This window comes from Hylaeus volcanicus, chromosome 6, assembly GCF_026283585.1.
Source record: "Hylaeus volcanicus isolate JK05 chromosome 6, UHH_iyHylVolc1.0_haploid, whole genome shotgun sequence".
NCBI lineage: Eukaryota > Metazoa > Arthropoda > Insecta > Hymenoptera > Colletidae > Hylaeus > Hylaeus volcanicus.
In genome coordinates, this window is record NC_071981.1 from 15,130,175 (window position 1) to 15,147,775 (window position 17,601).

Here is a 17,601-nt window from a genome sequence, read left to right on the forward strand (position 1 = left end):
ATGAAAAATTTCTTACAAATGTTCTACTACGATTATTTTGAAAAACATATATCTGTGGTAACTTATTTTATATATAATATGATTGCCGAACAAAGAAAATGAAAACTGAAAAGTAATAAAATCAACCATATATTTTCGATCCGCACATGGCAAGGGCTCGATTGGACGTACATGTGCGTCACCCGCAGCGAAAGTGTTAATTACATTTAGATATTTTTAACTACTTTAGAATTGGGATACCTTTCAATTACTTTCTGGGTAGTTATAATTAATTGTTAAAATGTAATTGAATTACTCGGTAATTAAGAATAAGGTATTGCGTAATTACTAGAAGCAAAGTAATCAAGAATCATTTAAACAACTGTTTTCCAATTCAAAAGTAATTATTCCAAATTGTAAAAAGTACAAGTAAACAAAAGTAATCGTTAATTTTATATCTCTGATATTTGGCCACCTAATGCGGTTTTTCTCCCGTAAGCATGTCGTGCCCTGGAAAGCGTCAAATTCTACGAGTACGGCGGAATTGGGTCGGCATAAAGAAGAAGGTAAAAGCAACGAGCAAAAAAGTATTCCATCCAGCCGAAACCACGGCGTCCCTAGTGTAATGCACGAATCGTAGGAACTGGCAGCGATTACATAATCATAGCCTAGTAAACACGTACAATGAGAACGAATCGTTACGTGCAGGCCTGCTTGGCTCGTCTCTCCGCTGGTAGGTGCAGTGTCTGCGAACGAAAAATCCGACATGGTACTCGTGGACGTTCTAATGCCGTGCCGTGGTCGGCGAGCTGAGAGGGTTTCATCGTAGGCTATCCACGCTCGTGGGAATCAGGGCTTTTTATCGGGCATAGTCTGCTCCCTCTCTATCTCTCTTCCTCCTTTCGTCCCTACCCAACCCACCTTTCTCATCTCTCTCCCTTTTCTCACCTCTTTCTCCTATCCCCCGTTATCCTCATCCGACGACTCTCTTTTCATCTCTCCTCTTCCTCTTTCACCAGGCCTGGCTTTATACGCGATACAGACTTTCCGCGGCATTACGTGGGTATACAGCCTCCTATCTAACGACCCTTATCCAATTCTCGCGTTTTCCAAAATGTTTCCTTTTTTTTTTTTTTGCAAACCCTCCCCCGTTGTCCTGCATCCTCCATTCTTCTCTGTTAGTTTATCTCGATACCTCTGCGTCCTCTCGCTGTTCTCCACGGTCCGCTACACTTTTCTACGTTTTCACCTGTTCCATATCCGCTCTCTTCCGAAACACTCTTCGTTCGTTCGACGCGTTCGTCGCCGCGTCATCGTCGACCAGAAATGGGCGACAGGACTTTTCAGTACGTAACTAAAGAAACGACTCCGAATATTAATTTGGATAGAATTTGCGAATGAAATAGGTTAAAATATTAAATGCTACGAAAAATTATCTGATTCTCGACAGTCTCAAGACGAAATTTCTCAAACGTTGTCAACCATACTTCCTCACGCCTATAATTACATCGTGGAAATGATTGTTAACCCCTTTTGCGATCGTATTAAATTGAAACGTGGGTGTCGTACAGGTCGGAATTAGTTTCCGAAGAACGAGCAGCGATATATGCACGATTGTGGAGGATGAACACGACTTATTAATTCGTTTGTGAACTTCAGATATATGTTTACGCGATAATGTGTATTAATTTCAATTCGTGAAAAACTACCTTCGTTATCGCAGGCACCTCGATTACTGCGCGCGCTTTCACCAATTTCCGTGCAGTTACCGAGGTTCTACTATGCTCGGATGGCTCCTCGTCACTCGGAACACCCCGTATACACGGCTGTACGGAGCCTTCGTCTTTCTCCTTCACGACCGCCACTTTAGAATCTAAAGTTTACATCCGCCGCTCTGTGCTCGCACCACGGCCACTGTCCCGTTCTTTCTCTCGCGGCGCGGTTCGTTCCTTTTCCCCGCAACTACCGTCGTCATCGGTATTAGTTTCGGTTCGAAACTGACTAACTTCTCCGCAGGGAAAATCCGAACAGGCGCGCGACTCGTCCCGACTTGGTTTTTCATTCGAGCCGGCTCGTGTTTTCCCTGCTACCTGCCCGCCAGTTTCTGAAGTACGATTACGATGCTGCCCCGAGAAATCTGTTTATCGCTGAAAAACTGCTCGTCCGCGTGTTCACGTGAAATTGAACGTCGAGTGGCACTCGGTGGTGCGTCGAATCCGCGGCACGGGTAACTTTCGAGCCGAGAATTTCTTCCATCGCGGTCGTTTCCTTTTGTTTGCGTGCCTCCTCCCCCCACCCCCCTTCCCTTCCCTTCCCTTCCGTGTCCCTCTTGTTGGCCCGGAGCTTACTCGAAACGTTTTTATACCGTCGTAACGACACAGGCCCGCCAACAGTGGGAAACCTTTATGCGGAGTTCAAGGAAATTTGTCATTTATGAAAGCACCGCTGGCACAAGAATAACGTGAAAGGCCAACCGTCTGTCGTAAAGAGGCTTCTCCAATCGAAAGGTTTCTTTACGTCGGTTCGGGATTTGCTCTGCTATTGACTTTTAAAGAAGGGATAGAAGCGATTCTTTTAATTGCGACTCGGTAACGAGGCTTCGCTGGATTCGCCCCCGTTCGATTCAACGCTGTTCCGCAATTCCCTCGCGCGGAGTACGTTTTCAATCGCATACACGCGTACGGTACTCTCTCGCTCTGTGTTAATTTTATGCTACGTTCCGCGACAGCTGAACCACTGGAAACTACTCAATTTTCGATGGATTATGATTCATGCGAAATTTACGAGTGATACGATCGTTTTCGTCATTTTTTTTTTTTTTTTTTTTTTTTGAAATTGTGCTGATTTGTTGTAGATCCACGCAGAATCCAGCTATTTTTATCATCAGTTCCCATTCTATTTTTTCTGACCGAAAATACCTCTTGTATACATCCTTATGCGTGTCATTTGTATCTCTGTTTATCCCTATGAAACCCTATTTATAAATATATCTTTAAAATTATGGTAGCTATAACAGAACGGTCACAATAATCAGTTATCAGTTACTTTTCTTCGCAAAAGAATTCATTAAGACCTCTACGAGAAACGTTTATAAGGGCAAAAGTTTCGCGTGTACGGATCGCCAAGCAATCTGCCGACAGGAGAGTTCAAGTACCACCGCGCGACACGGACGGATCGTAATTTGTTCACGAAACGCAAGACTTTCTTTCCGCTCGTCTTAACTTGCTAACTTGCGTCCTCTTTTCCCTCGTAGTTCGCCTGAAACCACGGCTGACCAAAACACACCGTAGACGGCATCAGTTCTTAATTAAAATGCAACCGTCGTACAAATATCGTCGAGCATCCTTTCCTTACGAGACAAAGATGGGGAGATAAAACGCTTCGCTCGGAACGTTGAACTTAGAGGAAGAAACGATCCTACGGCTGATTTCGGGTAGTCGCGGACATGACCGCAGCCCTCGAAGGGAAAACCGAGGTTATCATGACCGGCATGACAAATGACGATCACAATATTCTTTCCTTTATGCGGAGAACAGAGGCCCTTTCATCTTTTCGACGATCTTGGTCAGTCGACTTTCGGAATGCTAATGAAACGTGAGACCAGCGGCCCACGAATCGAGTGCCATCGACAATTTCGGGGTCGAGTCGGTTGCTGGCGGCTTGGAAAATTTGATTTTTCATTCTTTTTCTCGAAATATTATCACCGAGCTGCGAATTCGATGCATTCATGGCGTACAGTAATACGCAAAACGTACAAGAAATATATGTGATGTATGTTGAATTTATTCTACTATTAAGATAAGAATATTGTTCTTTCGTTTTGCATAAGTGCATGTATCTTTTCTACAATTAATATAATAATGTTGTTCTGCCATTCTGCAAAAGTGTACATATCTTTTCTGCAATTGATATAACAATATTGTTCTGACGTTCTGCGTAAGTGTACTTATTTTTTTGTTATGTTTAGCATGTATTTATTATCATATATTATACATTGAACAATTATTAAAGAATGTTGTTACCGGAATAATGAATTGAATTCAGCGGTGAATAATAAATATATGATTCTATTACAAAGCCGCAGTTCGCTTTCTAACTTAATCGTATCAGAATCTTATTCATAAATTAAATAATCGTTAAATCTCTTTACCATATAAATCATAATGTCTAAATTACACGTAATCACTCCAAATACTGAATCCATTCTAAGATTAATAAATGACAAGAAATTTAACCAATAGAATCCTTTAACTAAACTCTTTCTTTCTTCAATTACGAGAAATGAAATTTTAATGATCCAATAAAGTACTTAATCCTTTATCCGAATATCGTCCAACTTCCCAATGGAATTGGCCGGTGTTTGCTTTCCATCGTTGCCGCAGAAATCCACCGTTTTCGAAAAATCCCAGTTGCAATTTCCCCTCCCCCCCCCCACACCTCCACACCCCCACACCCCTCCTCCCCCATAATCCGAATTCGATCGAGAACAGCGCACTAGATTAAATCCAGCAAATACGGTTACGAGCCCGTGCGTGGCGATTAGCCCGTTCAGAATTCGTTTGCTTTACGGAAATCGTATTTCCTCGATCTCGTCGGGGCTAGAGATTGCATTCGAAAATCAATAGAACGCAGGTATTCCGCGAGAAACGGGCTCGTTCGAATCCCGCGGTCGCACGGAGCTACGTGTAGCCAGGCGATTAATAAAAACTTGAAACTTCCAGTAATAAGATAAACAAATTGAAAGCTCAGTGGATCTGATTCACTCTACCGAGGAATTTAATATCTGCTATCGACGTTTTAGTTCGTGCAACGATAGACAGGAGCTCTGTTGCGATTCGTGCTTCGATCAGCTATTTTTACAAAAGAGAATGAATCTTGTATTGGGTATTCGAAAAAGTTCGTGGCGTTTTGCGCTCGATCAAGACAGGAATGCTACGCAGGCTTATGAAGAAACTTGTAGTTTTTACGGACAAAATGCTCTATCAAAATTTTGACGTCAGAGATGTATCACGCTGTGGTCAACCAATGACAGAACGATGCGATGAAATCATGCGAATGGTCGAGAAACGCCACGAACTTTTTCGAATGCCCAATATTATTACGCTTCGTTAACTTTCCCTCGAAATTGCGTGGAAAGAAGTTGAGCATAAATTGTACTTTGGGTCCGCATCGCTTTATGAAATCCATACGATTTTTAAGGAAACCAATTTTATTCGAATATTTTAGCAATATTTTCTTGTTATTCGTGCTTTTATGCGCATCCAAATTCTTGCGTCATCCGTAGAAACTAATAAAATATATGTTGGATCACAATTCGAGCCATGCGAATGTGAGTTGAGTGATTTTTTTTAATATCCGATACGTTAAAGTTTGCTAAAACTTTGATCGTTTCTCAATGCACTCTCGAACCATAACTGGAATTTTCCGCGGACAATTTTCACGCTCGTATCTCGCGAGCGCAACAGCTTACACGATCGCTTAGCACGAGGATTAGAATTCATCGAAAAACTTCCGACTTTCGTTGGCGAAAAGTTGTTGAATCGCTTTAAATCGTGGCCGAACTATATAGACCGGGAGCAAAGAGCGCCAAGGCGCGGTAGATAAACGCAGAAGGCTGTTCATCGAGCCCAGCTACTTCAAAAACGAGGTATCAGGATCACCCCGTCAACCCTCTGAAACCGATATCAAATGTCTTGGAGTGACTCAGCTCGTTCGACCCCCTTGCTTTTGGCAAAATCGATCGTTCCCTCTCTCTTCTTCTCTCGGCAGATAGGATTAAAGGGTGGAACGATCGCAAAGGAATACCGTGGACGCGTCGACCTCCAGATTCTTTTGCGCCTCCATTGCTGGCGATAACAAGGATCGAGAAACCCTACGTGTAAACGGTACACCCAGGAAGCAAGGGAAAAGAAGGGAAAAGCTACTGAATAAGTACTGATTCGTATAGAAGATGTCCTGTAACATCGGGTACATCAAAAAGTAATGTCGTTTCTTTTACACTAAATTCAAACAAATTTTTAATAAATTTCTATCTCTAATCATTTGTGTAATCGCCCTCGTTATATCAACAGCCTTCGCCACCTAGTGCGCAAATTTTCAATGCCAGATCGATAAAAATCAATGAGCTGATGAGTGACGTCCAAAAAGATTGCTACAATTTATGAAATCGTAACTGCAATTAACCTCTTAAGCTACGATTTATGCTTGAGGATCAAAATGTGATGTTTACATTTAGCCTGAGCGATACACCACGAGCAATGGGTAACTGGTAACATTCATAACTCCGCCAAAAGAAATCGTAGAGACTTTGCTCTTTTTTTAATTCGTGCAGAAAAGTTTGTACTCTGCGGCATTTTTTTTTTTTAAAGAAGCTGGTGGGAAGGGGAATGGAGGAAATCAAAGTATGACAAACTCTGTTCGTAGTAGAGAGTTCAAGCTTTGAAATAAAACAAAAAATCTCATGCGGTCATTTCTCGCGGAGTTATGATTATTTAAAGTTGACTGAAATTCTAATAAAAATTTTTGTTGCGCTAATTTTACTCGGTGTATGTATCTGTTTCAACTAGAGTTACAAATGATTGAATATAGAGACAGAGAATTAATTTCTACGCCGAATATGTATTTTTAAAGATCTGTCGAAAAATCTACAGGATCATTTTAACCTTTTCGGTGCTCTGCGCGAGTATACTCGTCAAATTATTTTGTTCTTGTCGTGCTCAAGACGAGTTAAATCGCACGAGCTTATTGTTAATGAGTTAATGAGTTAACTCGTCTCGAGCTCTTTCCTGTTTAAAAAGCTCATGCTATTTAACTCGTCTTGAGCACGACAAGAACAAAATAATTTGACGAGTATACTCGCGCAGAGCACCGAAAAGGTTAAGAAACCGCTAATAGAAAAATTGATTCTTTGAATGTTCTAAAGTAGAATACCCTCTAGACTGGAGTAATTGGTTCAGTCTTGCTCCTCGCTGTACCCCCGGCCAGTTACGAGAGCCAAAAGAAACGGAGAGCTAAGAAAACATTGCGGCGACATCATTTCCCGTCGGAGTGCCGTTAAAAAGGGAATAAAAGACAAAGGAAGGTATCGCGACGATGACAACGACTGCGGTCGTAAGAACCCGAAAGCAACGAAGCGTCGAAACCACAGGCTCGTGCGATTTGATAGCCGTAACCTTCCGGAAATATATTACAGCAGGATGTTGGCTCCACTTGCTTTCAGACAAGCCCTGATTCTTCTGGGCTACTTCCTGAATTTTATACGGTGTTACTTGAATCGTTGTTAAGATACCCCAGACCTAAAAAGAGACACGTTAGTTTAGATTACCAAATAGAGTGCTTTCTAAACAACAAGAACTAATCTATAAAAGAAGATCTATTCTTAAAAACAGACGAAAGGTAATTTAAAGTACCAAGTAGAGTGCTTTTTAAACAATAAGAACTAATTTACAAACCTACCTCAAGACTTGTCACAACAGTTAGTTTATGTCGCAAAATACAGTACTTTTCAAGTAGTAAGCACTAACTGAAAACAAATCAGACTAACGTGAATAAGTATGATTATCGACACACACTTTGGCCTGGCAAAATTTTGCCCCCCAAAAAAAAAAAAAATGAACGCCAATTTCAAATGTCAGAACGGTTTGAAATAATTGTAATGAATAAAATTAAGATAATTATATTTAAGTTATTTAATATAAATCAATTTAATGTTCTAACTAGTATATTTAATAAGTTCACTTCTACAGCTCAAAATTGCTCTTACACTTTCGATATCGATTTCTAATTAACGCCATATCATCTTTGTATATATAGAGAGTACTTTAAGCCAAAACAAAAAATTCGATTTTTTGAAACGACCAACGCGGCGTAACCCCTTAATTTGGCCCTTGATAGTCGAAAAGGTTGCCAACCGCTGGTCTAGGACGACGTTGCCCCGTATCTTTCGCGTGTGATGAACGCATCGCGTGGGACGTTGGTCTGCATAAAACCTGAAACTTTCTCTTAATAACTCGTAACATAAATACCCGTGGCGCCTGGGCTCGGATAGAGTGAAAACCGGCGGCGAGGCGGGCCGTGTAAGAAGAGTATAATTTACACCCCGTGGAAAACCGGGCGGTGCTGCTTAACACCGCTTCTTTTTTCGCGCTTCCCTTTGGCCCAGCGGACCTCCATTGCGCGCGGGAAATTTATTCGAAAATATCCCGTGAATTATTTTCTCTTAAGCCGGTTCTCGTTTAAATTAGAATTAAGTTATGCGAAAAAGTTCTCGTCTCGCGCCTTCCCCTGGACCCGTCGCGCGTCCGTTCCCCCGCGTTGTACGCGTTACTTCTTTGGACGCGGTGCCCCGACGAGAATTTCCGTGGCGTAAGAGTGACGACGTGGCGGCGCAATTTAAATCCGTATGCTTCTCTAACGCCTCGTTTGTCATTGTAAAATTTTCCCAGCTCCTTGGGAGAAGGAAACATCCGCGAATAATACCCCGCGGGAGCAGCGCGGCGATGGCAATAAAACGATGTTCCGCAAGGCAGTCGTCCGGGACAAAGGGAACAACCGACGCCATTTGCTTTTTAACGCGAGCGTTGCGACGCGAGGCGATATTTTCGCATAGATGGTTGTAAATCGGGTGGCTCAAAGGACTTCAACAACGCTGTTCTTCGTAGCGTTCGTTTACTAAATACGACTCGGTTGCTTCTCGTCGTTTGATCGTTTGGAATTTTTCTTTGCGTAGACGATACTTTCAGAGTAAATATTTATTATATTTAACAAGGTTTACCGAATCGCTGCACTTGCAAATCGTGCTGCAGTTCGCGAAGATTGAGATATTGCTATGAACCGAAAAAGAAGCTAGAACCATGATTAAATTCAATTATTTGAGCGAAGACGCTGGTATTTTGAACGTAAACGTGCAAGTAGCGGGGATATTAAGTGGTCTTCTTATACAATATTAAGTGTATGTATAAGCCTTTTAGGTTTTTGTGTTGAATAACTTTATCAGCAAATGGAGTCTGCATTTCTCAAACAAGCTAAAAACGAGATTATTAGGTAACGTCATCTACCTATTTGTGTCGATGCAAGTGAACCGATAGTATTGCAGTATCACGCCCTTCGTTTCCAAGAATGAGTCAAAAGAGAATACGAATCATAGGGTGGGGGATTAGTATAGGAAAAGTTGTTTAGGAAAAGCGGTCGACTGTGGATCCGAGGATCGTGGGTTCGAATCTCCGTCCCCCTTACTTTTCGTAGAGACTCCTACAGTATCAACATTAAAAGCGCTAGAACTAAAAAGCTTGATACTAGAAAACGATATCTCAACATGTACGAACTTAATGTTTCTATCTAAACGAAACCTACAAAATTTACGCATATACCTAACAAACCTACTCCATTATACGAACTGCGTATCCCCCATTCGTTCATATAAATGGAGTTCCACCGTAATCCATTTTCATGGTAGAACTATGAAAAATACAAATCGCCTAGAATATAGATATTTGTTTGGTTGCAAGTGAGCCAATAGTACCAACATCGAGCGCAGTAGAACCAGAAAACTTGGTACTAGAAAACGATATCTCAGCATGTACGAACTAAACGCTTCTATCCAAACGAAACCTGCTACGAAAAATACGCTAAAACAAAGCACAACTGGCTGTAGCGTGAAGAAATTTAGATATCACGGTATCCCGTATGCAAAGTGTTAAAGATGACGGTTCCGTTTCCATCGGGAACGACCTCTTCGGGGAACTTTCGCGGCGAGGGAACGGCTCCGCGTCTTTGATATTCGTTTTTTCGCCTCTCTCTCTCACTTTCGCTGGGTCGCGTTTAGTAGTCGAAGTGAAAATGGAAATTCAGCGGGAAAGGAAGGAAGTCGAAGACTCCGGCGAGGAGCCGGCGACACGGGAGGGTTGGAACGCCGCGAGATAAGTTCGAATCCACTTTGGGTGGTTGGAGGACGGCGGGGGCGGGAGGGGATGGGGAAGTACTTAAAATTTACACGTCGACCTCCGTTTTCGTTTTGTCCTGCTGTCCTCTTATCTATTCCCGGCTGCGCATCTGAACGGAAAATAATGGATGCGTTTCTCGCGCTCTGTGTAGGAGCGTAACCGCGTGTTTCGCGCGGCGTTGAGGATAATAGATGGGGGTTCGCCGCGTAAAAAAAAAGAAGACGCGAAACTCGTTTAAAAACTCGAGAACCATTTCTCCGACGCTAGCGGACATTCGACCGCGTAAGACGCGGTGATTTATTCAACTGTGACTTTAGCTAAATGACGAGTGATCGTGGAAGAGACTCTTCGAGTTGACGTATCGCATTGTGGTTCTTTGACAGAAATTGTGATTAAAAAAAAAACAGCTTACAACGTGACAAGAGAAATGTTTCGAATCGAAGTTCGCCAGGATTTGATCGCCAAGAAGTTGCAAATTGATCCCGTACTGGTAACTAAACAGTAGAGAACGAACAAACTTTTTTTAAAAGAATTTAACCAACCTCAAAGAAAGCACTAAGAAAAGTTAGATAATTTTTTGAAATTTTCTAATGAGTAATTCTCCAAAAATTGAGCATTGTAAGAAAAGAACTAACGACACGGTTAATAAATTCCTGGATGTAAACAGTGGAATTAACAAGCCTACAAATAGGCTCTTGTTAAATGAAATGTTGATATCAATTTACGTTATTTTATTTGAGCTCCGATATTCAACTCCTGTTGTACCAAACGAACTAGGACACAACCAGTATACATATGGTCTAGACGTCGTATCACCTTTTGCAAGAGACAGGGGACTTTTTGAACGAAAAGTGATTCAGGCGGCAGTAAATGTAGAAGTGCGGAGTTTCTTGCTTCCAGCATGACGTTGCAGAGGAACGCAATTGCTTTCGGAACGGTGACAGAAGACCATAATGTTAGAAGAACGATCGTCATGCTTGAGATTCTGTTTTGTTGTAGTTACCAGACCTAACATATCGAGGCTTTGAAGTACACTGTATTTTCTAGGACGCTCCAGCAATCTAGATATTTACTTTTTAACATATACGTAAACAAGTTACACGCAATCATGATTTATTTACTTCATAAATGTATAAATGCGTTGCACGCTTTATATAAGTTTCATGAAATTTATTTGAAATGAAATCTAGAATTATTGCCATGTTAATTTTGAAAGGAATTAATAATAATTACGAGCCCAATTTCGACGCATTAGAGATACGCGTACTTTATATTAAAAGAAGCGAAGTAGATGTGTCGCTAAAAAATTGATTTGATGTTCGCGCTATTTTACAAAAGTACTCAGAATTTTGAAAGATACTATGGCATTGCGTAAATGCAATCTTGAAGCGACGTTACTGCTTATATGTTTACTAATAAAGCTTTTTTATTTGTTGCAGCGTCCTGAACGACCACTTGCTACTTGTTTACCTCTTCTATCATCCTGTAGGAAGAAAAAAGATCACGGTTCATGGATCCTAGAAAAAAAAAAGACTACGCAGAGGTATATCTTTTACATTTATTGTAATTTATAAGCTGCAAATAGATTTATCTAATAAGTTTACGAGTGTTATTCCCAGAGAAAAGAAGATGCCCAGTCGGTAAGGATAAGCATTCTATCACACCTTCTGTCGGCATGCCCAGAATGTACGCAGTCGGTAAGGATAAGTGTTCAGTCATGTTTTCTATCGGTAAAACTCGGCAATGTAGAGCCCTAATTAATCGCAGGATTTTCTATCTTCTTCCTTTGATTGATTAAAGTACGGAGTTGACAACTTCAACTACAACGCTGTTCGATACATCATCTTTTGGATTAAAATGCTTTACATAGTCCTTCACATTATATCGTTTCACACGTTTTTAGTCCTTAACATCGAGCTTCCACAGCCAGAATCCTTAATTTCTTACATAATTTCCATTTCCATTGCATTTCTTCGCATGCTGTTGATGACCACCGACTACGATCAAACTACAGCCCCTGAAGGCGCAGGATTTTCATCGACAGAGTTCTACGTTGCAAACAGACCAATCTGTCTTTAAAAAAAAAAAAAAAATGTGAAATTGATTCCAAAAATACATCATCTCGAGAGGAATAAGCGTAGAAGTATCGTTGCCTTAAATTTAAGTCTCAGGTTTGCATTTTATTAGTTTGAATTTTGAAAAAGCACAAGTATCGCTAACTCGCGTTATAACGTTGCCGTTACCAACATCTCTAGCTCCAAGCATCTCCGATGACACCGATTTTCGCGTCGCGCGGAGACAGTCGCCAGTAGCTTCGATGACGAGTAACGTTGATCGTGACGGCGATGCCGATGATGATACCAGCCCGAACACATCGCTAAGTAGTAGGTGGAAGCGGGCTTGACCTACTTCGATCGTGGCAACAAAGAAAAAAGTCTTGGACGGTTCCCCGGGGTCATGAGCCTCAGACGCGGGGAATTAAAACTTGTTCCTATTGGTTGCCTTAGCGGGAGCACAGGCTGCCAACAGAAGTCACGCATGCCTGCTGCGTGATTCCCCTCGTGTACACGCGGCCTGTGTTTCTTGTTCCTTTAAATCTCGTCTGCATTTAATTTTCTCGCTTCTCCGAAGATTCGTCCCGTCGCTCGACCAGGGATTTTCACTCTCTGTAAAAATGACTCGCCCCTCCTGGAATCTTACGTAAGCGATTGTACTCGGAGTCGACTGTTTCGGGTCAGATCGGCTGAAGATTGCGTCACCTTTTGCTTACCTTTCGAAGCGTTTTATAACATCGGGTTAAAGTTCAGGACAAAAGTTTCTTTCGTTTTATTTATATTTAAATACGTATATAGTATTTTATGTTTTACATTACATCATTCAATTTTACGATTTCAAACGGGAGAACGTAAAAAGATGAATGGTTAAGAGACAAATTTCATTCGGACAAAGACTATCGAAGCATAATCAAGAGTTTAAATAAACGCAACTTGAAAGGTATATAGAGATGCTTCCCTGAAACGACATAAGAGCCACCACGCTTCTCGACTTCAAAAAGACTACTACTCTTCAAGCCTCTTTTACGAATTATACGCACACTAAGCAAAGCTAATTTGTATCTTTGATGTACATGCGTCTCGGCGCACTTAATTTTATCTAAACGTCTCAACGCAGTTTGCGGATAAATTGAAACTTTTACGGGAATCGAATAGGTCCATCGAGTATCATAAAATAGCGTATAGAGTAATTTCGTGTATTCTACCTACTGCAAATCTGCACTTCTTGCGGATCTATTGGAATGAAATTAACCCTCTATGAGCCCCTGTAGCCCCTATGGGAAATAAGATTATTTAACCGAATAATTTTAGTTTTCTTTTTTTCACAAGATGACGTATACGTTTTAATTATATAATGTCTCTGATATACATTATTGACGACAGTTAGCAGCACTATCAAGTTGAAATATTAAAGTAAATGCCTTCCAAGTTGTCTGGAGAAAAAAAAAATGTTAAAAGGGTTGAAGGGTTAAGAGAGATCAAAAGACCTAAAGGCGCTGGTTGTTTAGGAATAATATAATGAGTACGAATATAGAAAGTTCGATAAATTATTGAAAACAAAAAATCATTAGAGGAGAAAAAAGGAACGTGGAACGAGATCGTCTCGTCATTCATTTTTCCACGACGTCGTCGGGCAATTAGATTTAGTGCTTCTTATTCGTACTCGCTTTCCTTTTGTCTTTCCATTCTGAAAACTCCTCTTTTCTCTCACATCCTTGTACACGCACGCGGATGGAAAGAATGCTCATGCGACCGAATGAAAGAGCGCACAGTTTCGTTTATTCTCATTGAAACTTTCCGAGCAAATCTCCATTTGTCTCGTCGTGTTCTTTCACCTTTTCTCCCCGGCATCGCTCGTACCTTTTCGCGTGTAACGATGAATTTCAGATTGTTGCCGAGCTACGAGGTTCCTTTAATATTTCGAAACACTTTCGAGACGCTGTTGAGCCTATAATCCGCGATGCGTGCAAGATTGTATCGCTAGTTCACGAGATGTTATTCGAAACAGAAGTTGTACAGATAAATGCACTTGCTGATCGTACAAAAATTGTTTAAATACTGGCTGTTCGTACATAAACTTCCAATTTTTTATAACGACATCACATCGTTGAAGTTCGATACTTTAAAATGATCCAAAGTATAATAGAATAAATTATAATAATATAGGGTATATTTTTACGTAAAATAGAATCGATATTCTGTATTTTCTATTGAATAAAATCTAAGTCGAGTGTATGGAAACATTTTTGATTGGGTGTATATATCATAGATGACTGCTTGAAAATATATATACAGGGTGTCCTGTTTTTCCTTAGCGAAAATGTTGTATTTCGAATCACCCCCCGAACCACCCCTTTCAAGGACCTCCAACATTTTTGGGACACCCTGTCTGTAGTAATATAGTACAGTATAGTATAGCTATAGTATACCTTACAAAAAGTATCGGCTCCCTTGATCGTTTCGTGAAAACAGCGATCTAGCTATCTTTCATCTTCAATATCAACGCCAAAGGAAATACATACATTGTTTTCGAAGAACCATTTGTTATATCGTGCAACGTAATGATTTATATCACTTATGTGGAGCAACGCAAGATTCATCGATCTCTTCAAGCTTCAAACGAGACAAACTCGTTTCCCAAGGCATTTTCATTTCAAAGGTGTCTGCGTCTCGTGCCACGGAGGCGTGGCATGGGCGTGAATCCTTAGTGTCTGCTTTTAATTTAATTTATTACACGTGCCACCGCTGAGCTACATCAGCGTTAAAGAAGCTGTGAATGCTTTACAGTAAATCGTACGTAACCACGATTCCTCGTTTCGAGTCGTCAGAAAATTCACCCTGTTACCCTAATTCGTCTCGTAATGGAAAACACGATAACAAAATTTACTTTCAGAGTAAATTTAGTAAAGCAGCGTTCCGCTAACTCCGCGGATTTTCGAATCCACCTTCTTTCTATCCTTCGTTTCCGAAGTTCCGAGATCGCTGTCTAGCTCGGTTCACCCTTTGTTAGAGGCGCGGCCAGCATCCGGTTTTCGGAGGCGCGCGTTAAACGTCCGTGGAACATCCCCGGACATATTAAATGATCGCGTAATTACGAATGTTTGCCCACTATCCCCCTTTTTACTCCGTCTGACGGTATTCCCTTTGTTTTTCGTTTCCCGAGCTCGGGCCACCTCTTCATCCGGACGAGCACCTCACGGTGTCTGGTTATGGACAGAAGAGGGCTGGATAAAGAGACGACGACGAGTCTCGAGGTCATTTGAAACCAATTTCAGCAATGTCCGGACATTTAAATCGAGGTCCCCGATGTGCAACCCCTCACCTGTCTCTCCTGACGTTCACACTCCACGTTCGTTGCCCTACGTCACTCCCTTCGCTTTGGGAGTACATGTCTAGTAACAGTACGCAGAAATTAACGTCAACCTAAATCAACACTGATACAGAAATAACTCTTACAGGTTTTCGCTTCTCTCTAAGCAGCTTTAGAGTTAAATTGTGACGACTTCGATTGCTTTGTTTAACGAAGCACAACGTTGTAACCACCCCAAGAATTTTCTTTTCTTTTCTAAGTCCCGCCAGTAAATAAAGGGTTAAAAAACATGTAATAACTGAACATCAACCTATCGAAGTATGTTCCTATTCGAATCGGTACAGAGGTCAGATTTAATCGTGTAGCGAGTCCTATGTCGCGCGCCTCTGCTCGATTCGTTTCCGTTTTCTGTTCTCTCCTCCGCTTCCTACCGCTCCATTTCGCTTTTCTTCTTGCCTCGCCTTGGCTCGTGTCTTCCTCCTCCTCTCCTATATACCTGGTCTCTCCTCTCCTGTCTCGTGTTCCTCGTCTCCATTCTGTCACCTCCTCGTTTTTTTTTCTCCCTTCTTTTCCCTCCTCCCGCGGGTCTGAACCTTTTCCTCCCACTCCCTGGTTCGTTCACGCAAGCACGCATCCACGCATACCAAATGAAAGCCCACTCTATCTTCCTCCATTCGCTGGCACGTTCATAATCGCTCTCGTCATCGCATGATCCCGGCTGCATTACTCCGAAGAAAGGCCGCTTTCACGAATGCTGCCAAACTGCCTGCGGTCGTTACCCTTTATGATGCACGGATTCAACGATTCGGTGTCTATTGATCGGCACCAGGCCTTCTCGCTCGGCTGTCGTTAAAGTTAAACCCAATTTGATGATCCCGCTCATTAAAACGATCGGTACAGCGGGATTCCCAGCGAGCCCCCCTGGATAGCATAAAAATAATGATAATTGACCAACCGTCGCTTTCGTAACGACAACTGTTATTCGTATCCCCCGTTTTGTATTTTTAAAGGCGGAAGTCTGACACTATTTCTGTGCCTCAGAGGCAGGCTATGTCAAGTACAAATATCGGAGATTTTATATCGGGTTGGACGAAAAGTTCGCGCGTCTTTTTTTTTTTTTTTTCGTTTTGTCAGATATCACTTTATCCAGCTGCATAATTTGTTTATGGGCGTTCGTTTGTTGCGTAACCTAAATTATTCTTCTGCCTCTTGTTGCACGTATATTGGATAGTCGTTAGAAAATTATTTGAGTAGAGAAAACCTCGAAACTTTTGCAGAAGTCGAAATGGCTCTTCGAGAATATTTCTTGTCGAAACCATAAACATTTTACGAAGATAATATTAAAAGACACGTGGAATGATAGAAGAAAATAATAGAAATGGAAATTACGGAACCGATTAAACACATCTCCTTTTGGGAAAATATCGCAGTGGAGTATATTAGGGAGACCGAGAAGTAATGTCATTTTTAATCTAGTGTGCGAAATCTCAATGCCGGGTTGGTAAAAATCAATGAGCTGATGAATGATAAATAAGTATCGAGAAATAACATTACAGTCCGCCTGGTATTTTGAATAAAACCGCGCGAACTTCCCGCTCAAGCCAATATTTCGAACAGGCACGAAGAATATACTGATCGAGTTACTTATGTTTATCAAAAATATTCAAGGTTCGAAGTCGTTCTTAATCAAAAATTCGTACACGACGAGCTCAAATTGTATTTTTAAAATCAAGAGTCAAGTTCGTCGAGTTATCAGTAATTTCAATGCAATGTATCGTATAAATAAACCAACACCTAATCCAGCATATTGATTGCAAATATTACGCGCGTTAAATCGAACGTAATACGATCGTTTTAGTATGCACGAAAAAATATTAGCACGAAAGTAATCCGATATAAAGTGTGCCAATTACTCGAGGCTCGACTAGATCAAATCGTGTACCGCGCTGTAATACGAAACAGGACAAGCCTAAGATTTTACATCTTAAATTGCATTACGCGACTCGCTTTCATCTCTTTATGCTCGTTATTAGTAATCTCTAATAGCAGTCTCTGTTACATTTCTTACCAGCAAAGTCGAAGAATTTACGCTGGATAAACTAAAGGTTGCTTCCTAACGTACCTCGTGAATGTTTTAAATCGTCCAACCGATAAATTTTCATCCTTTGAAGTCGATCCAACGCGAAACGGTTCTCGGAATCGAACAAGAATCTACGAAACCGCGTCCAAGGCAGCTCACCGCGCGACTCATTCCTCGCATTAATAGACCCAGATTGCGCTAATAAAAATCGCGAACCTAATTAAACCGAAACTTGAA

At 41.3% G+C, this 17,601-nt stretch overlaps 1 long non-coding RNA gene across 7 annotated transcripts in view; it reads left to right on the forward strand.

The window, feature by feature from the left end:
* Positions 1 to 17,601, forward strand: part of LOC128878818 (uncharacterized) — a 74,385-nt gene that overhangs the window by 49,502 nt on the left and 7,282 nt on the right. For 2 of the 7 annotated variants that reach the window (XR_008457496.1, XR_008457495.1), the window contains exons 3-4: positions 11,360 to 11,463; positions 11,540 to 11,617. This is a non-coding gene — a long non-coding RNA (uncharacterized LOC128878818). Of the gene's footprint in view, positions 1 to 11,359; positions 11,464 to 11,539 lie in introns of all 7 variants that reach the window. The other 5 variants (XR_008457490.1, XR_008457492.1, XR_008457493.1 and 2 more) reach the window with 5 other exon arrangements.